This window comes from Canis lupus, chromosome 17, assembly GCF_048164855.1.
Source record: "Canis lupus baileyi chromosome 17, mCanLup2.hap1, whole genome shotgun sequence".
NCBI lineage: Eukaryota > Metazoa > Chordata > Mammalia > Carnivora > Canidae > Canis > Canis lupus.
This window is the reverse complement of record NC_132854.1, coordinates 54,069,441-54,095,787: the sequence shown is the minus strand read 5'-3', so window position 1 is coordinate 54,095,787 and position 26,347 is coordinate 54,069,441. Positions and strand designations below refer to the sequence as shown.

Below are 26,347 nucleotides of genomic sequence, written 5' to 3'. Positions count from 1 at the left end.
AGCCCTGTGAAAAGAAAGATGATGTCATATCATTTTTAGATCCCACCAGCTAGTTTCTTGCATAGTTTCTTGCACATAGGAGATTAAGTCAGTATTTGCTAGTAATTATTTTAGTCTGTGCAGGCTGCTATCTGTCTCACAAATACCATACATAACACTGGCTGGCTGATAAAGAACGGAAATGTATTTCTCACAGTTCTGGAGGCTGGGCAGCCCAATATCAAGGGACTCGCAGATTCTGTGTCTAGCAAGGGCCCATTTTCTGTTGTCTTTTCATTGTAAACTCATGTGGCAAAGGGGCAATGGATCTTTCTTTTATAAGCACATTAATCTCATTCATGAGGGCTTTGCCTTTCATGACCTGGTCACCTTGCAGACCACCTCTTAATACCATCACATTGGGCAGTAGGTTCAAACTTACAAATTTTGGAGGGGCACGAACATTCTTCAGACCATGGCAGTGATAGTGGAGAACTTTACAGAATTTAAATAAAATATAGTTATGAAATTCTTTAAAATAAACTGTCTTTTACTTTAAGTAATTCACTACTAAGATAATGTGTTGATGATCATTATACTTAAGGGAATATAAAGAATAGCCAGACACAATTCCAGTGAAGAACCTTTCAGCAAAGGTTGCTGGGGAAGTAGCTCTAGGACTTGCTTCTGACCTACTATGGGGGAATTAGTAAAAGGATGGGTGTTGTGCAAGGTCATTGTGATGAAATCAGATTGCCAAGCCAGGGGAGCAGTCTGTCAGTAGGCGCTGTCATGTTTCTAAACTGGAGTTCACTTATTTGTTGAAATATTTGATGAACTTTTAAAAAAACATTTACTATGGGCTAAATGCTCTGCAAGGTTCTGAGAACACTAAGATGAATGAGGTCCCTGCTCATTCAGGAAACTCATAACCCCGTGGGGAGACAGACACATTAGTAGATGTTCAAAAAGGCAGTGTAAATGTTCAGGGATGGTGATATTGTGCATATCATTGGAGGCCTAGGAGGAACACTGAACCCACTGGAAGTTTGGACCCATTCCTCTTGTCTAAGTCAAGGGCATAGAGAGAAACGGTGGCTTGTACAGAAGACGAGGGCATTGGGTACGCGTCTGGGACTGCCAAGTGGGTGGGATATGGCACACACTAGATGATATGGGATGAAGGATTCCTTGGACTTCCTTGTGCTTGGTTCTGCTTCTTCTTGCTGACTACCTTCTCTCCCTAAAGCCTGCTCCAAGGATCTGCTTTGTGATCTGGGGTCTCCTGGTCTTTGCTATCCCAGGCCCAGTTTGTCTGACTGCCAGCCAAGTGTCTAGTGTAGACTTTCTGCCAAGTGTGATGGGGAAACTGAGATGAATTTATGACAGTCTCAAAGCTAGTTAGAGGTAGATCCTGGAGAGTGTGTGGAAAGGCATTTCAGGTGCTGGGAATAGCTGGAGCTGAGGCAAGGACAGGGGCAGGAAATAGGAAAAAATGGTCAAAATGGTGGCTACTTAGGCTGTAGAGATAGGTTGAAGTTTTGTTCTTAGGCCAGAGAATCTATTCATTTTCAGTAGGCACATAAGATTTTTTAAATTGTCATATGATTAATGCAGTATTTTAGGCTAATGGGTCAGAGGCAGATATGTAGGGTAGATGGTTAGATTGGGAGAAACACATGTTAAGTAATGTTATTTAATTTCATTTATTCTGTTGCACTTGTCTTGGTATGAATTAATATACATCTCAGTTGCTCTGACAATACGTTTTAGGGAAATTTTAGCACCAACATTCCTAACTAAAAGGAATCACATGGTTATCTGCATACATGGAACTAATACCCAGGCTTTTTGTGTTCTCCACCCAAGTTCTCTTTAGGATCCCAGTCATTTTTATTCAGTGGAAAGGAAATAAGATTTAGAAAGGAGTCTTGACTTCAGGAAGGGAGAGTTTTGTCATGTACTGCCTAGAATCACTAATGTCAATCTTAAATTTAATAAAAAAGATGTTAAAATGAATGGAGATTTCACTTGATTATGGTTTCTGTAATTTACTTTTAAATTCTTCAGTGTAGACACTGTAGGGTATGTGTATTGCATGTGAATTAATCTGCATCTCAAAGATGGCAAACTAATATCTGGAACAAGTAATTGAGAATATTTAGTTCAGGGTGTTAGCTAGTATTTGAAAGATTCATGAGATAGTTACAATAAATGCTTCAGTGATCTTTGTTTCTGATCAACAAGGGAGATTTAGGATTATTATTCCCGACAATGGTGGAAATGAATAGAGTTCAAGATTTGTGGATTCTGTACCCTTGCATAAGCAAGATGTTAGGATCTAGTTAAGTAAGTGTTGGGGAACCCTTTTGAAGATGACCATAGGTTTATAGTTCTGGGCTGTCCTGTATGCAAGAGTCCTAAGCTAACAAAAAAGATAGCAGAATGTTGGATTAGAACATCATGATATCTGCCTGCACTGAACTTTTCATCCAAAATGCTGCTGGAAGGCTGAAAAGAGCAGAGAGGAACTTCTCATGGAGCTGTTTGCATAACTGTTTTCACACCTGCTCACCAATATGTGCAGAATGTGTGTTGGGGTGTGTGGCACAACTGGGCACCAAGCTTGTGAGAGAGGAGTCTCACCTACCAGAAGGAACTTCATGTGGAGGAACCATCAGATTGGCGTAGATCAGTTCTCACAGTGCATTCCTGAGAACAAACTGAGTGAAGGGATAGGCATTTAAAGAAAAGCAAAACTTATTCATAGGATTGATGAGTTCTCCTTGGTGAGGAATGCATTGTTTCCATTGGTTTTGTTTGGGGCTCCTCTCTCTGATCACGCAGGAGGCTTTTGCCTTGTCCCACAGGATCAGTTTTGAAGGGAAATAATGCTGTATTCATTGACCAGTAGGCACTCATTCCTGAACTTTTGGTCAGAAACACTGACTGGACTTGATTTCATAAGTTATGAGTCTCACAGAACTGCATATTTCATATGAAGCTTGTAGGGCATTTTCCTTAAATCACCAGGCCAAAAGAAACCTATTTTTTTTTACCAGGACATACAATTGCGAGATGCAGCGTAGTCTGTTTTATCTGAAGCACATTGTTTATTTTTGTGGTGTAATCTGAGCACTCCATCACTGAATTAGCATAATGGGTTTAGCCTGCTTTCCTCTTAGGGTATTGTTTAGAAGGAAAAATTAATATGGTCTGTTTCTGCTAATCACAAATTTCGTTTTGTATTTTTTTGATATACTTTCTTTGATGTGAGGGAAAAAGTCTAAATCTCTTTTAAAGGAAGAAGAATGTCAGGGAGTCTGTTTAGCATGTACATAATCTCAAAAATGTAAGCTGCACAAGATGGGGAAGCTAATATTCTATGTTTGGGGCTGCTTTGCTTGTTTGAGGAATTTAATTATGACTGTGGCTTTCTGAGCATGTAAGAAATTCTTACCCTAAGACCGTAGAACATTTTGCAACTATCCTGTTTGATTTACTGGGCTACTTAGAGAGACAAGTTAGATAACACACCAGCTTGACTTTTCTAGAAGCAGGAACTGAAGGACCAAAGTATTGCATTTGCATTGTTCCTTATGTTCTTCTTGTGTGAAAGAATTTTGTTTTCCCCAGATGGCTTCAATGGTCATTGCAGAGCAGGGAAACTTGATCCTTCTTCAGTAGTCAGGAGAGCAGAGCTCTCAAAATTTCTTGCTTCTGCCAGCTGGAGAGGAAAGGACTGAATTCACAAGCCAAGCTTCACTTCCCCCATCTGCTTACACATTTACAGCACCAGAGCCAACATGCTTTTAATGTGTACACCTCCCTTTATGCAACAGGAGTGTCCCTGAAAACCTGTGTCTAATTCACATTTTCATAGATCAATAGAAGATTTCCCACTGACTTAAATTATAATTTCAGAGACATTTTATCTGAAATTTGGATTGCTTTCCAGTTGGCAATGGCTTTAACTTTCTGCCCTCCAGGCTTTCTGTCCAGAAATTAATGATATGTAAATGAACACAGGGGTTTGGAAACCTTTGGTAAATTTTATTATAAAGCGAATAACCATTCCTTGCTTTGTATACAACCATTCGTTTATGCCACAGGCATTTATAGAGCACCTTCTCATCACTAGACACCTGGAGCAGAAAATAAATACGTCCCAGTGTATGCCTTCAGGGGCTTCACAGTCTCCTGTGGAAGATGGGAACAGACCTGTGGGTACAGCTCAGTGTAATTAGAGCCATGAGGCCAGAGAGCACCGGGGTCTGGGAGTGATGAAGATGGGAATCTAACTCATCCTGGACATTCAGCAGTAGCATCTAGCTTTGTCAGATGAGGAGGAATTAGCTACATGCAGAAGGGGTGTTGGGCATGTTAGCAGAGAAAGCAGAGCATGTGAAGGACACAGATATGGAGCAGGAGGACATCTTGGAGGAAGTCTAAGCTGTTCCATAAAGCTCTAATCCGAGGGGCTGGGAAGCAGTGTGCTTCCAGCACTTCCCATGACAATTCTAAATCTTTGTTGGAAGCTGCAGGTCTTTGTTGGAAGCATAGTGTAGTGGTTGACACATGGCCTCAAGCCAGACAGCCTAGGATCACATCTTGGGACTCTTGAGGCAAGAAACTCTAGCCTCTCTGTGCATAAATTTCCTCATTTATAGCATGAGTATTATAATATTATCTAGCACATAAGGCTGTAGAGAGAATTTCAACACCAATCAATAGGGTCTGGCATGTAGTAAAAACAATATAAGTATTTGTTAAATAAAAAATGCGAGACCAGGAGGGTCATGGTTGTGGTTTGTTCATAGAAAATATTCAAATGATGAATAAAAAGGAAAAAAACCCAGGAGTGTCCCTGATGAAAAGCTAAGTCTCCAAAGTTTAGAGATAGAAGAGTTAGATTAGCAGTTTCTGACTCTCCTGTGAATAAGAACTACCTAGAAAGCTTATTGAAATGCAGATTCTTGGTCCCCCCTTCCAAGAATCTAATTCATAGCTTTTGGCTAGGATTCAGGAATATGCATTTCTTAAAATTTTCCATAGTGATTTTCAGGCAGTCCGTCCCAGAATCTTTTTGAGACATTTCCTGAGCCGTTGCCTTTCTGGAGCACGTGACCCACAGGGACTAACACCCCCCTGTGTTCTGGTTTCGGCTCTTTTCACTCCTGGTTGTGTGACTTTGGACAAGTAGATCAATGCTCTGAGCATCTATTTCTTTGTGAATAATATCATTGCACTGCTGCGAAGAGTAAATAAGATGTGTATCTGAAAGTCATCTTGTTACTGGAACCCACAGGGTCTCAACCCAGAAACTGGGCAAATAGGAAACCTCTATCCTGACGTCGAGGCTGTTTTAGATCTGGGGAGGTGGGGTGTGGTTGAAGCTGGACCTCTGGCCACATCCCTCTATAGAAACCACTGTCTCTTCTATAGCATCCTGATTGATTATCCAGCTAATAGCCTGGTGCTCAGCAGACCTAGGTTAAGGGAGTTCCTACTTTATGAAGCAAACTGTCCCAGTTATTAGACGGCTGTGGTTGTAAGAAAGTTCTGCATATTAAGCCAAAACAGGCCTGCTGGTAGATTTTGCGATGTCATTTTTAGACAACTGGGTTGTGGAAGGGTTAATTAGAACAGGCTGCTCGGATCAATTGGGCCAGAATCCAGAACTTGGGTGGGGAGAGCTCAAGACACATTGACCGACCAGCTGAAGAGGCTCCTAAGCGCCAGCTGTTTAAGTGAATATTCACTCTAAACCGATGCCTTTGGCTATAGCTACAAGTTCACTTTCCAAAATGAAAAGGAAAGGGGATTGAAAAAAACAAAAAGATGGGAGAGACTTGTTATCATTTATTAAAATTAAAATAAATCTGTTACTAGATATAAACATTTTCCTGCAATATAGTTGCTTCTGGTTTGGGAATTTAGCAGCTACCCATTGGGACTTACTGTTATGAAACGAAGCATTTAGTACTAAAAACAAACCCTCAATTGGAAATTAGGATATGTAAAATTGGTTTGAGTCACATTTTATTCTACTTTAATTTTAAAAGAATCCAACAAGAAAAAGACCTAAAATCCAAAATTGCCTCTTTGTCCCTCATAGGTGAATATGAAGTAGATATTGTTGCTCTCCTTAACCCACAGGATAAAAGCTAATTGTTACTGCTCCCCTCACTGCCTGTTAGGAAATGCACATATAAATGTGTGTATAAATATGTCTGAATATAAACAAGCATTGCATTAATATATGAATTTCATAGTTGAAGATTTTAATGTTTTCTATGAAAGCGTTTCATTGTTTATATAATAAACTAATAGTAAATTGTAGCATTGAGATCTTTATTTTTTCTTTGAAAACTAGTTTTTCAAACTGTGATCAACAACCAAGGAAGAACTTTTACCTGAAGGTAAAGGAGTACTGGTGATGCTTCTCCTTTTTTATTTATTGACATTCAAAGTATTCATTAGTTTTGTGTTATTTTTCCTCATTTTAATGTTTCAAAAAGGAAGTATAAACCACAGATGGAGACATAGCCATAATGCTTGACCTGTTACTTACAAAGCTCTCCAGAATTCCCTGGTGGAGTAGGTGGAGAGTTGCTCGTGTTTGGCTATAGACAGTTCACTGGGTTGCAAGGAGAGGTTCCTGTTAAGAATACTGGGGTAACACTTGCATTGTTTCCTGCTACTTCAGGGTGTATCCTTAGAGTCATCCTATCCAGTATTTATTAAAACAATAAATTGTCAGAGTGATTGAGGGCAAAGGATGAATCTCAGAAAAACAGCAATAGTTCCAACCTGTGCCCATCTCCCCCATCTTATTTCTTGTCACTTCTTTCCTTGTTCTCTGTATACCAGCCCTTCCTTCAATGGGTTTTTTGAATATTTTGCATTTTTTTTCTTCTGGGTAATTTAATTGTGCTATTCCTACTGGCCCCCTACTCTTTTCATTTTTTTTTTTTCTGACCCAGTACCACTTATTCTTAAAGTCTCAGGACAAATGCTATTTCTTTCAGAAAGCCTTTATGACCTTTCTCTCTACTCCCCATCTAGCAGGTTGTTCTTTCTTTATCCTAGCACGTAGCACAAAGTGAATCTTCCCAGCTGTTCTATAATCCCTGATGGTCCCTCTTGTTTGACATTATTTCTCTGGCAACCAACACAATGCTTGACACATCTTAGATACCTGACTAATACTTGTTGGAAAAATGACAGATGATGGTTAGATGGGTGCATGGGTGGGTGGATGGATGGATGGATGGACGGTTGGATGGATGGTTGATGGAAGAATATATGCTCATAAAGAAGGACAGATGCTGGCCTCGTGAATCAGGATGTCACCAACAGCAATTTGAGCCAGGAAAATTGTACTTCTTAGGTTCTCAATAATAAATACAGTTGATTGATTTGTTTGACTGTCATGCAGAAATGCAAGTGATAGACAGCAAGTAGAATATGAACATGAAAACATGAAAGCTTGATAACATCTTGGTTATTTTCTTGGCCAAAAATGGGGGGAAAACACATTGGTTTTGGAAGATCTTTAAAAATGTATTCTAACATTTAATTTTTTGTAAATGATTTTCTTTATTATATAGTATGTTAGGCATCTCTAGAATAGTGCTGGCAAGTCTTTCCGTCAATTATATGTTCATTGGCAAAGCATTTCAAAATATTTTGGTAAACTTTGGAGCTGTGTGCCATTCAGCAGCTCACATGACATTTCCATGTCAGTATGTTGCTTTTTTATTGCATTTTGTTCACTCATCACTTGAGTGCTTCTTGCCAGCTTTTGTTCTCAGGATGAAATAGGTTTGAATTTTGGGATGAAAATATGTAAAATGGTAGAAGAACCTCGTAGTGTTGTGTAATTAGTACAGTCAGAAGGAAGCAAGTTAGAAGTAGCTTCCTGGGCTCTGTTACTCAGGGAGGACTTTTGTGTAACTGTTTGTAATGGTTTAAATCTGAGTAGCCAATTGTAGACCTACTAGTAATAGAAAAGTTCAACCTGATTTTTAGAAAACAATAAATAAATAAATAAACTTTTTGTATATTATATATACATACATAAATACATAATGCAAAGAGACACATACTACTAAACTTTATAGTAGGGTATTGGCATGATCACCTATAGAAAGAAAATTTCGGATGATGTCCTCTTGGATCTCTTAGAACAAACCTGGAAGATTATTAAAGTCTGAAGCAACAGCTGCTGCTGACAGTTTTCCCTTACAAGGAGGTGAAATGATGCACACCAATGGTCTAACATTTCCCAAAGCGCTATAAAAGGACAAACAAGAATCAGTGAAATGGAATATTGCTTTATGCTTTATTTCGGGAATTTTAGAATTTGTTTGGAAAACTACTTATTTTTTCCCCCAGAAGAACCCCTTGACCTAATTTAGAAGTTATAATGGACAGGTCTTACTCACAGCACAGAGTACGGTTCAGAAATAGTGTGTTGTTTTGTTTGGGGCCTTTCCTTTTAAATGCTCAAGAAAAATTCAGGTCGATCTGATATATTTACATTGAAGTAAGCTGACATGTGGATTTCAATACTAATGGAGCAAAGAGTCAATATAAATATAACTGCACAAGCTCTGTCATGTGTACAATAATAATAAACTAAGCTCTTCTGAATGAAGCTGCTCTCTGGAAATACGTTAGCTTACCAACACCGAGAATGTTCCTAAAGCAAATCTCAATCAAAAGTAAAACTATTTCACATTTAAAGAAGCTCATCATGTCCAAGTCACATTAAGAGGCCTTCATGAAAGCGAAAACACATTTAGTAGTATGCCTTGAAAAACTCACAAAGAGTGAATTAGAGACCTTGGAGCTGCCTATGTGATTAAATGCCTCAGCTAATATCCATATTTTCCCCAAACATACAACTTACTGAACTGATGCTCTATAGGGCTCTTTAAGGAGCTAAATATGTAGAATAGTGCATTATCCTGAAACTTCAGAGGAATTCAGGAATTAAAATAAAAATCTGGTCTTTAACTTGTATGGCTTTAGTTGTTTTTTTTTTTGTTGTTGATGTTTTGTTTCTTTTGGGTTTTTTTTTTTTTTCTTTAAATCACAGTACGGCCATTACTGAATTTCCTTCTATGTTTTCTGAATCCCTCTAGTAATGGGTGTAGTAGCCTCAGCACTAGTGGCAGTACCTAGCACTTTCTGTATACCAGGCCTTGTTTTCAGTGATTACATATGGTAACCCACTTAATTCTCACAACAGCCCTATTTGGTAGGCCCTGTTACACCACCTAGTTTACAAATGCACAAACTAAGCATAGAGTTTAAATAACTTGCTCAAGGTCATTCAGCCAATAAGTGAGTCTTTGCATTTATCCTCTGAAGACTGTGGTATTCTGAGTCTCACCTGGAGGTGAGTCTAATTATGTAGCCCAGTAGTTAGGATCCAAAATGCAGGGATGACTGTCAGAGCATGCATAGGAGCTGTTCCCGTGGGGGGCTAGATGATGCTGAATAACAATGATAACTGATGTCTCAGTGTTTTAGACTTTGCAAAGCACTTTCACCTGTACTTGTTCCTTTGCTCTTTACAATAAAATTATAAGTTGTTATTCATTTAAAAATTTATGGAATACCTGTTCTATGCCAGACACTCTTCTAGATTATGGAATACAGTAGTGAATGAGACAACATCCTTGTTCTCATAGAACTTAAAAGAATTGCATAGTAATTATAATAGTAACAGCCACCATCACATGTGGAATGCATCAGAAACAACAGTACAGGCTGGTAGGGCAGCAAAATCTTGTCCTTTCTTGTTTCTGGAAGGCTTGTAAAAGCTCACATGAACTTCATGGCATGATCTGAAGTCTGCTTAAGCTCTGATTTCATCCACAGTAAAGCGATCTTAAAACATTTATAGATTATTTACTTTTTAGTTGCTATTCTATGACAAAGACTTCCCTCTTCTAGTTATATCTACATATATGTATAGATAAATTCTTTCCATGATGACTTCCAACAGAGATCTGAAGTCTATTACTACTTGGGAACTTTTCTGGGACTTAATTTTTTGCTAAAAAGGAGTATTTAGATATGGATTGTCTAACTCTGAGAACTTACATCTGGAAACTTAGCAACGGCTAGAAAACTCTCATTCAGGAAGGGGGATAAAAGCCCATATATTTTTTTTCTTTAGGAAAAGCAAGCCAGCATTCATTTTTAAAGCTCCTATAAGACGGGACATATTTAAAGTCTGCTGTTGAATTTCAGATGTTTGCCTATATCGAATGACATTGGAAAAACTCTTTATTTGAAATGTTTAAACATGGAGCAAAGGAAATTTAAAGATGAATGAGAATACCATCCACAGACTCTACAATCTTTCTTATTTTGACATTTGTCTCTTCTTAAAATTTCTGACTTCACTTTGACTTTTTTTCCAATCTATATCACAGAGTAGTTGTTATATCCAGAAAATTCAAATTCGTGTCATATCAAGTACATCCCTAATTTCAGGTGACATAAATTCTGTGGTGTCATAGTATGCCTAAAGTCATTTGAGCTATATCATGTTTGATGGTGGAGGTATTGTGTCCTAGAAATGAAAGTTGGGGATGTGGCTCACAGATCCTCATTCTGATGGGCAGTTTGTCACCTTGCTCACTGGAAATCACAGAGGGAATAAATGACAGGCTCAGGGTATTCCAGGATGGTTCCAATTTAAGCAATCTTCTGATGTTGTATTAGTGAGCTAATAAGACCAATGTGCCCCTGTCTGTAATATGTGTTAGATACCATCAGAGAGAGCCATAAAGGGTAGGCATTTACTTCATATATTTCTCACAAATATTTTAACTTCAGTTTTTAATATCTTTAACACCTGACAACCTGAAGTAGGCTACTCTGTCATAAGTTCTAAATTGTTTCTATGATATTGTCTGCCACAGAGTAGAATTTGTAGCAGACAATTCTATTTGAGGCTTAAAAATGTTGTATTTTAATTTCTGAAATACCAAGAGCTTATTTAAATGCTGAGGGCTGCACTATGTAGCATAGTCTAGTTGGATGATTTCCAAATAAATATTTCACATTTACTTTCATCAATAAAACACATATATATGCTTTTAAAAATTGAAAAATGCAGTAGGCTTATAATGAAAAACTATAGTTCTGGATTCCACCTCCAGAGTTATTGCCCAGATGAAAGCTTGTAATTCTTTTAACTCTTTCCGTGTTTATACTTTTGTTAGTGCCTTTAAAGGTCTAAATATGTTTGTAATATTGGCTAAATCAAGTGTGTTTGTGTGTTTATAACCACCATTTCCTGATTTATGAAATTTAGGTATTATCTGTCATAATATTGTGATTTATGCATTTGATCTTTGTCCACAGTTCCTGGCTCACAGTTCCCAAAACTCTTGGAATTTCCTGAGCAATAAGAGCAGTAGATTGTCTTTGGTTATAATATTTGATCTTTTCCTAAGTTTCTGAAATCTGCTTCAGATCCATGAAGGCAAAATGAGTATCTTGTTATTCTTAATAAGTCCCTTTCTACCACAATCAGATTTGTGTTAATGTGGTGAATTTTGGAAACACCTAGGAATGGAGGCTGGTTGCCAGGGGAACCAACCATAAATAGAAGATTGGAACTCTCATTTTTACCCCTTGATTTCCTGAGAGGGGGCAGAGACTGGAGGTTGAATCTATTGCCAAGGACTAATGATTTAATCACTCCTGCCTGTGTAATGAAGCCCTCATAAAAACCCAAAGAACAGGGTTCCAAGAGCTTCCTTGTTGGTGAATACATGGAGATTGGGGAGAGTACTGCTCTCAGCTTGGAATCTCCACACCAGTACTTTGCCTTCTCATCTCTTCCATCTGGCTGTTGCTGAGTTATATCCTCTTATAATAAACTGATAATCTAGTAAGTAAAATGTTTCACTGAATTCTGTGATAAGTTGTAGCAAACTAATCAAACCCAAAGAGGAGGCCTTAGGAACCTCTGATTTATAACCAATTGGTCAACAGTGCCGATAACAATCTGGACTTGTGACAGGTATCTGAAGTCTATGGAGGTGGTCGTGGGAACCTCGCGTCTGTGGGTCTGAAGCATAGGTAACGACCCAAGCTTGCAATTGTCATCTGAAGTGGGTCAGGGGAAGGCAGTCTTGTAGGATGGTTAGCCTGTAGAATCTGTTGCTATCTCCAGGTAGATGGTATCATAATTGAGTCCAATTATTAGACACTCTGCTGGTATCTGAAACTTGTTTGTTGGTGTGGGGAGAACCACCCATCCCCACTTTGGAAATTGAGTCTTAAGATGCAAAAAGATCTGTTGACTTACTACCATGGTGGATAAGAATCTAGCTTATTTGTACCATTACCTCCCTATTCTCAATATACTCCCTTTTTTTAGTTCTCTTATTACCTATATACTTTAAAATAATATACTTATTTCTATATTTCTGTCTCATTAATTTTAGACAGTATCTAATGATTTCTTACATAGTAAGATGAGAATATTGCCTCTCCATAACTTCTTTTCCCTTTAATACCTTCTAGTTTCTCTCATTTGTGCCGTTAATTCTACATTTATATTCTATTTTAACCATATTAAGATTTTAGTGTTTTGTCCGTAGGTTGATTCTAAAGCTTGTAAAACAATAAAAAATTATTATGAATATGTAAATATCACTCAACTGCTGATCTAAATAGTATACTATGATTACATTGCCTTATATTTTATAGCTTTTTGTTTTCCTACAGTTTCTAATTGCTTTTGTTTTTCTTTGTATAATCTGCCTTTATGTTATCATTAAGTGCTTTCAGCTTCTCTGAAGGTGGAATGAAATCCTTGGTGTTTCCCCTTTTCCTGGATACCTTCCTTTGACCTATGGTGGAGCAGTTGCTACCTGGGCATCTTATTGGGCACTGATCTTTCCTGGATCTATGCCTTCCTCTTACTCACTTTAAACCTATATGCTGCTGAAGCCTTCCTAGAATGCTTCCTCAAAAGGGCATGTAGGAGGTAAATATTCTGAATTTCTACATGTCTGAAAATGACTTAGTAATGTTTTGATTAGATAAAGAATTATATGTTAAATAGGTTTTTTTTTAGGAACTTGAGCAACATTGCTCTATTTTTCAGCAACCTTAGTATCCATTTAGTACTAGTGATAAGAAATTTGATTCTTGTCCTTTGAAAGTTACTTTTCCTACCTCCATTTTTAGACACTTGTATTTAGGATCTCTAACTAGTATGTAATTGGTTATAGTTCTTTCCTTGACATGCCTTCTTGATGGGCGCTTTCATTCTGAAAACTTGTGACGTTTAGTTGTGAGAGTTTCTTTTAAATTATTTAATTATTTTCTCTCCTATATTTTTCTTCCTTGAAAATCTCTTTGGAATTCTTAGTAGTTGGGGCTTCTAGTTAGATTTTTATATGTCTTTTTTTCTCTCATGTTTTCCATTTCTCATTTTTAAAAATGGTAGGCTTATTCAAAATGATTTTCTTACTTTATGGTGATTTTTAAAAATTTTTGGCTATTATACTTTAACTTTCTAGTACTCTTCCTTATCTGTTGTTCCTTATTTTTTGAAGAGTCTTGTTCTTGCTTTTTAGAGATTTTAAAGTTCTATTCCCCAAATTATTCAGGTTTCCTCAAAAGTCATTTTGTTTGTATATGTGTTTGTTGTATATATTTTCTTACATCTTTCCAACTTTTTTTCAAATGTCTGTCAATAGTCATTATCCAGCTGTATTTAAGAATGAAAATTTGGGAAGTCCATGTCCTGAGAGATTATAGTCTAGCATCCTGTTTTTTTTAAGACTGTTTATTGGAAATCTGATTATTTCTCTGTATTATTTTTCTGCAGTACTCTCCAACTTTCTGGATTATTTTGATCATCCTGTCTTCCTACATGTGTCTAGGTTATTACTTTATTAGTTCTCTGTTTGATTTCATCATCTAGAATTTTGATGAATTGTTTTACCCATTCCTATTGTTTTGGGTTTTACAGATTTATGGTCATCTGGCGGCTTGACTTTAATATTAGTAGGAACCTAGGAAGGCATGGGATGAATTGCATGATCGGTTTGTCATCTTGAGCTGGAAACCTCTAGAACCAGTATAAATTTCATTATTTATAAAGTTGCTTGAGAAATTAAAATGTAAAGTAATTTGGTACTACCTCACCACAGGAATCTATAAGTTTTCTTTTATTTATTTGTTTCCTGAGAGAATCAGTATTATATCACTGACTTTTGGAGAGGATGGTTTTAGATATTGACTTTATTATTTACTTCTCTAATGGTATCCTGTGTCTTCTTGGATATAGTTGTTATGGCTATTACTGATGATGTTACTAATAAATTACTCTTGTTTAGCCCATCTCTTAAAATTGTTTATGTGTAGTTTTAAATCCAGTCTAGACTGTATTTCACAAAAGGGAGCATAAATTCATTTATTGATATAAATACAAGGAGCACAGACTTCCTGTGAATCCAAACATAAATGTGTGGTCTGATACAATAGATATTTTTTTTAATTAAAAAAAAAACCTTTTCACTTTGAAATAATTTTAGTTTTACCAAAGAATTAGAAAGATAATACAGAGAGTTTCTGTATGTTCTTCATATAGATCCTCCTAATGGTACCTATGCCATGATTACCTAACTTTGGTACTAAGGAATTAACATTGGTACTGTACAATTGATTATACTACATACTTTATTTTTTTAAGATTTACTTATTTATTTGAGAGAGAGAGCACAAGTAAGGGGAGGGGAAAAGGAGAGGGGCCAAGCAAACTCCCTACTGACCAGGAAGCTTGACCTGGGATTCAATCTCATGACCCTGAGATCATGACCTGAACTGAAATCAAGAGTGGAACACTTAATGGACTGAGCTACCCAGGTGCTTCTATACTCCATACTTTATCTGGACTTCACAAGTTTTTCATTCCTGTCCTTTTTTCTGTTCCAGGATCACATCTAAGCTACCACAGGGATCATGTCCCCATAGTTTCTTCCGATCTGTGACAATTGTACAATTTTCCCCTATCTTTCATGACTTTGACAGTTTTGAAGAGTACTAGACAGATACTTTGTAGAATTTTCCTCATTTTCTTTCCCTGATGTGTTATCATGATTAAACTAGGGTTTTGAATTCTAGGGAACAATACCACAGAGATGAAATATCCTTCTCATTATATCAAAAGCACATGATATCAACATGAGTTTGATGTATGAACCTTGATCGCTTTTTTGAGGTAATATCTAACTGATTCCTTCACAGTTACTATTTTCTTTTTCAATATTATATTCATTTAGAGCAAGTCACTAAGTCTAGCATACAGTCAAGTGGAATAAAATTAAGTTCCATCTCCTGGATAGAAGAGTATCAAAGTATTTTGGACATATATTAAAACTATGCCAGTAGTTTTAATATTTTATGGGGGCTTCTTAGAAGCTATTTATCATGTTATTTAAGTTTATACTCACTGATTTTAGTCCTCATTATTAAATCTTGTCTGTAGAAATTACTACTGCATTCTGATTATTTTATGTTTCCCTCCTTCCTTCTACATTTGTTTTTTTTTAATTCTGTAGAAGATTTGTCTCCTTTTTCCCATTTGTTTGTTTATTCAGTTGTTTTTTATATTATCATGGACTCATGGATATTTATTTTAGTTTTGGGTTACATAGTCTGAGGTTATCATTATTTTGTTTCTGAAATTGGCCATTGGGAGCTCTTTCAAGTTGGCTCCTCTTCCTTTTGACGTGCTGAATAATAGTTTTTATTAGTATGGTTATTTTTAACATTTACATGCTTCCTGGCATTATAACATGCTCCAAGCTTATCTATAATAGATATTTAGAGTAAGCAACAGAATGGACATATCAATATTCTTGTAATATTTATTTAATGTTAAACGAGTATGTTTGGCGCAATGGAGAACAATTAAGTTGAAGAAGTAATTTCTGCCTTCAAGGATTCTATTTTCAGAGATAAAATAAACTAATGAAAGGTAATGAAAAAATAAAGGAGAACAATATTAAATCATCAAGGGCTAGAGAAGCTTACAGAAAAGAAAAAATAACATTTAGCTAAATATGTCAATAAAAACACTAGGGAGAGATGCGTATAGTTTAGTCAAGTGAAATGGAAAGGAAAAGACATTAAGTTCAGGAATTGTTATTATATATTATATGTGTGAGAAGGAGTGAGAGACAAAATCAACTTAGATGAAATGGATAAATTTCTTGTTTAGTAAGATAAAATCTAGTAACATTGATATAAGAAGAACTAGAAAGCAAGCATAGCTCTATATTTGTTAAGTAAAGTGAATTTATAATTAAAAGTCTGCTCACAAAGAAAAATTCAGATCCAGATGGTGTCACTAGTGAATTCCTTCAAATATTTAAAATGAAATAATACAAATGTGAAGCAAATACAGAAAATAGAGTTAGAGACAACACTTCTCAAATCATTTCCCATGACCTGCATAGCTTAAATACTAAGTCCTGATAAGAAATACTGTAAAAGAAAATTACACATTGAGATACCTCATGACTAGAGATACAAAAATATTTGACCTATAATTTAGGAATAGAATGCAGTCATATATTTTTAAAATGATATATCAGGACCAAAATGAATTTATTCCAAGTATGCATTAACATTAAAAAAATCGGTCCACATAGAGGATAAAAATCATATGATTATGTCAATAGATCCAGAAACAGCATTTGACAAAACTCAGCACCAAATCATAGTAAAAACTCTCAGTAAAACTACAAATAAAAAGGATCTTCCATAATCTGATAAAGGATGTCTATGAAAAATTTGCAATTAACAATGTTGAAACAATGAATGCTTTCCTCCTGAATCAGGAAGAATGTATGGGTGTCTGCTCTCACTAATTCTATTTCACACTGTACTGGATGGAGTCCTAGCCAGTGCAGTAGAATCAACAGTAAAAGAAATTTTTGAAGCTCACAGATTGGAGAGGAAGAAGTAATTAAACTGTATCTTTTTGCAAGTAGCATGATTATGTATCTAGGAAATGCTAAGGAACCCAGGAAAACCTATTTGAACTTAGCAAAAATGTATGGAATTTAGCAAGGCTTCAGGATACAAAGTCAATGTAAAATATCAATTCTATTTCTATACACCAAGAAGTGGAAAGTGGAATTTAACACAATGTCAATTATAATAGCATCAGAATCACATAATAGTAATATATTTAAATAAATAAGTACAGGACCTATACACTGAAAATTAGAAAACATTTCTGATAAAAATTAAGGAAGATGTAAATAGCAGAGAGATATATATCAGGTTCTAGAATGGAAGACTCAGCATTCTTAAACTGTTTTTACCCCAAAATAATGTACAGATGTAACATAATCCCAAAAGGTTTTGTTGTTGTTCTTGTTTTTTGGTAGAAAATGACAAGTTCTAAAATTTATATGGAAAAGACTTTAAAGAATCAAAACATTTTTTCCTTTTTTTTTTCTGAGTCACACATTTTTTTTAGAAAAGAATGGCAATGTTGGGGGACTCTCACTCCCTGATTTTTTTTTCACTCCCTGATTATAAGACTTATATAAAGCATCAATAATTAAGAAAATATGGCATTAGATAAGGTTAGACAAGTGGATCAGTGGAACAGAATCAACTGTCAGGAATGAAGCAATTATACAGTTAATTGACTTTCAACAAAGCCACCAAACCAATTTAGTGGAATAAGGGAAAGACTTATCAACAAATGGTGTTGGAGCAATTTATTAACTGTAGTGAGACACAATGAAACTTAGTACTTTCCTCACATAGAAATTAATTCAGGATATATCATAGACTTTTACATAAAAACAAAAACTATAAAGCTTCTAGAAAAAAAATGTAGGAGTATGTTTTAGAAAGATGGCAACTATATCTTAGGATACCAAAAGCACTAACACTGTAGAAAATAGTAAAGTGGACTTCACCAAAGTGAAGCTCATGAACAAACATTGTTCATAGAGAAGCCACAGACTGGAAAAATAATTTACAATACGTATATATGACAAAGGAATTGAATCCAGACTATAAAAAGAAACTTGCAACTTAATTTAAAAAGAGAAACAGCATTCTTCCCCTAAAGGGCAAATGACTTGAACAAAACCTTCACGGAAGATATTACAACACACAAAACACATTTGAAGATGCAATAATGGCATTATTAGTCATAAAGGAAATGGAAATTTAAGTACTACTTTATGCCCACTAGAATAGATAAAAATAAAAGCACTGATGACACCAAATGCTAGTGAGGACATGGGAATGCAGACACTCTCGTACGGTGCTGGTGAGGGGTAAAATAATACAGGCATTTTTGGAAAACCAGTGATTCCTTTGAAACTTAAACATGAACCTGCCTTATGCCTGGGAGATCTCACGCCTCATTATTTGCATGAGAAAATGAAAAGATGTATCCACAAAAAGCCTTGAATAAGAATGTTCATAATAGCTTTGTGTATAATGGCCAAAACTGGATCAACCTGAAATGTCCATCCATAGAAGAATGGATTGAACAAATTATGGTGTTTTCATGCAATGGAATACTACACATTTATACACTGGAGCGATTCTTATGGATTAGCTAATAGATTTAAAAACAAGAATAAATCATAATCATTATGTTAAGCAAAGGAAGCTGGACGAAAAAGAATATATACTATATGATCCTACATGCATGTAGTTCACATATAGACCGAACTATCTATAGTGACACAAATCAGAACTACTCTTTTGGGAGGACTTAACTGGAAAAGAACTTTCTAGGGTGATGGAATTGGTCTTTATCTTAACTGGCATGTAGGTTACTTGGGAGTGTATCTTTGACAAAACTCACTGAACTATATACTGAAGATCTGTGCCTTTTAGTGTATGTAAATATATATCCCAGTTGGAAAAAAAAATAAAGACCTAGTCTTTGAAATTTGGAAGTTCGGAACTGATCTTTGGGGAAAGATTAATCAAACCTTGGGTTTTTAGTATTCATAAACATAGGAAGGAATGTCACATTCCTCAAACTCCAAGTACCTCAAAGCAGAGTTCATTATTGCTTTTCACTTCTCAGGCAGGCAGACACATGCCAGGCCCCCTCTTCAATGTCCGCATTTTATCAGCATTCTTACAATTTACCCCAGGCCCAGGCTCAAAATATTCTTATAAGGTTTGACTACTTCTCTTTTATTATGAACTCCATCTAATTGATGGAATTTCTTCTATTCCCTGCTTTTTTCCTCCTGTCTAGCACTTCCTCAGTATTTTCATTGCTTCCTCTCTAGTTCACTCTTAGAGGTAGTCCTGCCCTTATCCCCCCTTATTCTGAACACTGATGCCACATTCATCTTTAGGAACACACAGTCCACGTCAACCTCCATCTGATACAAAACCCTGCCAATAGCTCTGTGCCACGCTAGAAAATTTCAGGTTTGCCACTCTGAAGTTCGGACTCTGGTCTTATTCTCCAACTCCATAAAATCTCTACTCCAGTCTCCAAACATGCGTGATTTGCCTCATGTCTTCTTCTTTGCTCAGCATTGATGGGATATACATATCCTCTTACAATCTTACAATTTTCATATTTACTTGTACTTTTTTTTGAAGGTACCTGTAACTATAGACAAGAAGTTAGTTGGGGTATTGCTTCATTGTTTTTTTTTGGCGGGGGGGAAGATTGGTTGTTTCGTGGGCTTTGGGGGCAGTGTGTAGTTACATAAAGACACTGCTGCTGAAGCTTTATCCCTTACTCATTAGTTTACTTAACAAATGTCTATTGAGTACCTGCCATATATCAGACATAATACTGGGAGCTATAAATTTGGTGGCAAGCATGATAGATGTGGTCCTTTCCTTGACAGATATTGATGGATCTGATTATAGAGGAATTTAAAAAGTAGTTATAACTCAGTGTGGTAAGTACTAGAGAGGGGGAGGAGTCTCATATTAGTTATGTATTGTTGTTATCAGGTTCTCCTGAAACTTAGCAAGTTCCTCAGAGAAACAGAACTGATAGTATGAGTGTGTGTGTGTGAGAGAGAGAGATGTATATGCTTATATGTATACATGTATACACATACATATGCACATATACATCTATAGTTCCATTTATCGAGAGAGAAAGAGAGATTACAAGGACTTAGCTCATGCTATTATGGAAGCTGGCAGGTCCAAAATCTGAAGAGCAGCCCAGCAGGCTGGAGGTCTAGCAAAGAGTTATGTTTCAACTCAAGTCCAAAGGCAGTCTACGGTCAGAATTCCCTCTTTCTTGGGATACCTCAGTCTATTTTCTTTTAAGGTCTTCAAATGATTGGAGAGTAATCTTCAACTATGGAGGGTAATCTGCTTTATTCAACATCTACTGATTTAAACATTAATTTAATCTCAAAAATACCTTCATAGCAACATCCAAATGGATATTTGACTAAACATCTGGATACTGTGGCCTACCTAGGTTGACACATAATATTAACCATCATGATTGGAAATCTGGGCATGGCTTACAGGAGTCCCCTAGCTCAGGATTTTTTACAAATCTTCAGTCCAGGTATTGGGTGAGACTCACAGTCATCCCAGCTGGGTCAGGATATACAGCCACCCTGCTCAACTGGAAGAAGATTGATTTCCGAACTCACTCAGTGGTTGGCAGGATTCAGTTCCTCCCATGTTGGACTGAAGGCCTTAGGCTGGAAATTTCCCCCAGTTCCTTGCCAGATGGGCCACCCCATTGGGCAATTCACAATTAAACAGTAACTATCATCAGTGTCATAGGACAAGAGAGATGTCAGTTCCCATCAGTTTTGCCATATTCTATTCATTAGAAGTCAGTAAATGTAGCCCACACTCAAGGTGAGGAAGAAGAAGGGATTACACAAGGGTGTGGTACTTGTATAGACTCAAACAAGAGAATCAATGGAAGATCCTTTCCAGCTTAAAATATTTTAACTCTACAGTGAGAATCTAGAAGATGTATGAAATATTGTTGAGGCCTAGGAAGATTCAATGAAGATGGTGAGGCTTCTAGTATGCTGCGAAGGTGGCTTGATACGCAGAAGAGGGGAAGGCACAGCAGTGGTTCTTAAGAAGTCATATACATCTGAGTCACCTGGGGAGCATTTTTTTACATGCCTATGGTGACACCTTTCCTCCACTGATTCCAATTCAGGTGATTGTCATACACCTCTAGTTGAGATTCACTGTAATACAATGAACAAGCCATTTCTATTTGATTCCAAGGTTCAGATCAGAAAGAGTCTGTTTTAACGTGAGAAGAGATGGTGAGAACACTGTTCTTAATGAGGAATTTAGATCCGATCCTTGAGAAGATAGGGAGCCATTATGTAGGTTCTTCGGTGGTGAATATACATAATTAGGATTGTATTTTCTTTCACTTATATAGTCATTCATTTATTTTCCTTCCAAATATTGGTTTATCACCACCATAGACCAGTCAGAGAAGATGACCGATCTCTGGACTATTTTCAGGATGAGCCACAAGAAGGAAAACCAGCTAGAAGCTTACTGGAGTACATAATGTCATAAGTTGGATGAGTGGGGAGAAGCATTGGTAGGATTTCCTAACTCAGTGGAAGGAATAAAGAATGGTGAGAAGGGAACGATGCTACCAGAGGTTTTGCAGATTCGTTCCCCTTTGCAGCCCTCCCTGGGCCTCCTTGTGCAGCCCTCCCATCACAACAGGGAGGATGTGAGAGATTTCAAGCCACTGTATGCTTTTAGCTCTTCTGTTTAGTACGATACTGTATATATCTGGCAAGGACGAAATAGCATGGCTCAGTAAGCCCTTGAAAAGAGATTTCAGAGGGACCATGGTTTAAATCTATAAATGATGAGATTTCTGCTAAGCTTCTTTTGAATTAAAGTCCAGAATATGGGGGGACATAGGGATGTTCATGAAAAGAAGACAACATTTCTAAACGAATGATGCAAAATCAAATAAAGTCTTTGTTTTCACTGCTTCGAGAGAACCAAAGTCACAATTGTTCTGTGGCTCTGTGCTTAATAACAATATAGTACATCTTTTCATTATACTTCCCAGAATAAAAGGGTGTATAGTTTCTCTGCACAGTGACAGACATGTTTTCTTGAACAATAGCCTGTAAAGGTCACATTGGAGATTTGAGTCACAAGCCCTGTGATTTAAATTTGAAGCTAAGTTTAAAACTAGTGTATCTAGAGCTTGCCAAGTTCCATTAAAAGCCATGGTGTCATTTTGGATTACAGTTGAATAAAACAGGATTCAGTGAGATACTGTATCTTTCTTAGCAGCAACACATAGATTTTCTTCTTTGTATCATTCCCTCGCTGTGTTGTTATGGTAGATATCTACTTTCACACCAAATCCTGGGAAATAAAGTCGAATTTCATGGACCTGTTTTTTTTTTTTTTCCTAAAGTAGTTCATTTTCTAGCTTTTCCATTATCTTCAGAGGGTTTCTATAAAAGCCTAATCATTTGTGCGTGTTTAGTTATGGTTGATCTTGAATGCTACCTTTTCCACTGCAGCCTTCTTGATTCCCTTCATCCCCTACAGAGAGGATCCCAACTCACTAAAGCTTTGGAGCACTTCTTGCTGACATCATCATGGTCTGCTATACACTAATAATATTCCAAGTCCTTAACATTTAATGGGTTCTTACTGTGCGCCACTCAACCTGCTAAACCCTTTATATAGGTTATCTTAGTTAATGGTCACAAAAACCTGCATGGGAAGTATATAATTTCTGCATTTTGTGGATGAGAAAGCTGAGGGTAAAGAGTTAAAATCCTTGCCCCAGGCCATATCACTGGTAAGTGATGAAACAGGAGCACCCTTAGGAACCAGACCCCATTGTTTCAAGCACTTATTAGTATGCCCTTCTTATAATTTTGACATCCTACTTATATCCTCTTCCAAGAAAGTTAACACACTTGAGGGAGGACTACCTTGCTTATTTCCGTATTCCTAGAGTTTTCTGACTTATTGATTGACTTATAAATAAATGAGCAGCCAATAGTGGCTGAGTGAGTACTTGAAAATTGCCATTTGGATTTTATGGGAAACAGGGTCTACATGTTTAGGCATAGAACCTAAAACTTTGCTTCTGAGTGATAGGAAGAAAACAGAATGCTACTCTATGAGGTTTTACGAGTTTCTATTTATTTTTATCCCTGTCATTTAGGTTAGATCCTATGGTCCAAATATTTTTTCCCCTGTTCTTTGTCAAACTCTTCTTCCTTCTTTTATGCAAAGATAAACTGGCTCTGTTCGGCTCTGTTTCTTTTTTCCCCCATGTAATAATCCCAGGCTCCAGCCCTACAGAACTCTGAAAATGCTATCAATCGTTTTCCCGTTTCTTTATTCATGACTCCAGCTTTTGTTGCCAAAAATAAAATAAATTTTTTTTTACAGTTACACATGACCTTCTTGCTCATCATTCTCCAGCTTTTCTGAGGAGCTTCCCAAATGCAATGTGGATAGGAACTAAGAGTCCCAATACTCAGAAATCAGTGGCATTAAAAGCTGGACCTTTGAGGGAGATTTTGAAGTGGTTAATTGGTGGGCAGTGACCCTGAGACACCCTGTAAGGGGCGGGAGGCCGTGTTGGCACTGGAGCATCTGGGAAATGTGTACCTAGCTGACTAACAGTGAGCATGGAAACCTAGACGGTGCCCTGTGAGCCTCGCCCCATTACCTTCAGATGGACGGTCACAAGGAGATACAGGTGCCACAGAAAGTGTGGCTTCCAGCTCCAACCATAACAGGAGCACCCTTAGGGAAAAGCAGAATCCTCTTTCACTGACTCAGGGCAGTAACAGTGGGTTAGGCTGAGGCACCAGAGAAGGAGGCTTCTCTCCTTGACATAACACAGCACACCAGCCTGCATAACCATCTCAACAAGGGGCCTACGGAGTTTCCAGCGAGCCTCCTGCCTTTGCAGAAAGAGTAGAGATGAGCGACAAACCGCCCCTGCCTAGCACCAGGGGTCTGTATTTCTGTGACTGAATTAAGATATTACTATATATAAAACTAAAGCAAATCAGGAAAGAAAACATCTGAATTTAATGATACTTGAATTAATTTAAGAAATTGCAGCATTGTCTGTTCTCCTGTCTTTAGAAACATTTCTTTAGAAATGTGTTTTCTAAATCACATAGGCCACAGAGTGAAGTGAGGGAAAGAGTCAGCCCTGAAGCCTTCGGGCTATGACAGACCCGGGTTCTAAGCCTGACCTCAGGAGTCTGTACTTGAGTTTTCTCACCTGTGAAATGGAGCCAGGACACTCCAATTGCAGCCCTGTGGTTCAGATTAAAAAGCCTGTATGTATATACGTATATATATATACACACACACACAGCCCCTTGCACAGCCTCTTGCTGTGCTAACAGGCACTCCGTGAATCCAGCATCGCTGCCTCTGTGCTCATTCTCCACGCACAGGTCTTCAGTCCCACCCTGCTTAGATGATGGGAAAAGTAGAGTTAGTAAAATACTCTTTTATTCTTCAAAGGCTTTTAGATACAGGCCTGAGAGAATACTGTCCCACCCTGCCATTTATGAATAAGATTTTGAGAGTATAAGGTAGCAGAAACTAATGCCATTATATTAATAATAGCAGTAGGTACTACTAGAGACCCCATGATGGCTGAGACTGGCAGTAATGGTACTTGGATACTTCCTAATAGTGTGCTTTCCTTTCCTTCCAGAAGCGTCTGGCATGTCAGAGCCACACTGTCTTCCTCGGGACTCCCTTTGTGAACAGCTTCGATTTAAAAGACTTTTGTGAATATATTGTTTCAACCAGATCCTCCAGAGACCATACTTGTCTTCTGATCCGCTGGAGGTCTTAAGGTTCGTGTTACTTTTTAAAATTTCTCTTAGTGACGATATTATTAATTTTGAGAGGTATTTTTAAAGTAGATAATAGTCCTATTTCTGGAATAGTTTTTGCATAGATTATAAGCCTTTTATTTCATTGGTAGCTAGATATGCTACTTCTCATACTTACTACTGTATACCCTGTAGGATGTTACAAGGATATTAAAAATGAAATAACCCCCACATTGGCTTAAGACACACTTTATTTTTGTGTTCATAAATTCTAACTGAATATTCAGTAAATTTATATTGAGTGTCTAGAATATATATCAGATTTTGTTAAGTATTATCAATTAGATGCCTGTGGATAAATTATATTTTGAAACATTAAAAAAATCAAAACTGCATTTGTCAATATCAACTAGTATTATCACTATGACAGCTTTTAAATGAGAAAGCCTCAGTGGCCAGAATGTTTTCATTTCTTTCTACCAAGGGGTACTCACCCTATGATTTATAATGATAGAACAGGGTTGTTGTTGTTGCTGTTTAATATGTGTATATTAACAGCTTGAAAAATTGCTAACAATATTGTTTCTTACTCAATAAAAAAGCATGCTAGCACAGCAAGCATCTTATTCTGGAAGTACATGTTTTGCCATTGAGATAGTACCAAGCTAAACACTTTTATTTTGGAAGTACAAAGGTCTTCCCGACAAAGACCTATCCAAAGGCTGAATTCAATCCATGCATCTTTCATCGATGGAAAATAAACGGGGGAGAGGGTAAAGCTCAGTACATTGAGTGGACGAAAACTAAATGAAGAGCAAGGGAGAAGGAACATCGTACTTTCCCTAGAATGACATGGCTTTTTCCACAGGCGTTTATTTCATTTGGTTGGACTTTTATTCTGTCCACAGTGACAAATGTTTTCTCCCCTAATGGCCCTTTTCTGTGGGTTTTCTTTTTATTTCTTTTATTTCTACTGAGAAATCAAAGTGGATTTCACTGCAGTGCTGGGCTAGATTCCAGTTTTCCCACTGCACCCTTCATTGTCGGGCCTCATGATTCACTCACTTTGAAGGGTGAGGCGCACAGGATGTACTGGGGGAGAGGGTGGTTGGGAAGTTGTGCCTCCACCTTCATCTCTCCAGTCTGTCAATTTGGTAGCAAATTGTAGCGTGTAGTAACCTAATAAGTGTATCCATAGAAACAGAAGCACTAGAAAGGACTTCAGAAGTTACCTAAATGTTCTTCCCTCCTCTATAAGCCAGATCCCACTTGAACTGTCCGAAATCAATGAGAACCTGTTTGTCTTCAAACCCTTCCTACCTGGGTATCCACTTTCCTTTTGAAACCTGATATAGATTCTCCTTTCTTAGAAACCTTGTTGCCAAGAAAGCCAAAGTAATTCCTGACCTCCCTGCATGACAATGCATCCTTCTCTCATGAAGATAGAGAATTTTCTGGTCAGAGCTGCCCATCCCCCTCCTCAATCCTGT

The 26,347-nt window shown here is 37.1% G+C and overlaps 1 protein-coding gene across 9 annotated transcripts in view; it reads left to right on the top strand.

Moving 5' to 3' along the window:
- ENOX1 (ecto-NOX disulfide-thiol exchanger 1) overlaps positions 1-26,347 on the top strand; it is a 548,612-nt gene that overhangs the window by 248,572 nt on the left and 273,693 nt on the right. For 8 of the 9 annotated variants that reach the window (XM_072782960.1, XM_072782966.1, XM_072782958.1 and 5 more), the window contains one exon: positions 24,734-24,878. The gene's annotated coding sequence lies outside the window, so the exon portion shown is untranslated. Of the gene's footprint in view, positions 1-11,629; positions 11,903-24,733; positions 24,879-26,347 lie in introns of those variants that run through there. The other variant, XM_072782963.1, reaches the window with a different exon arrangement.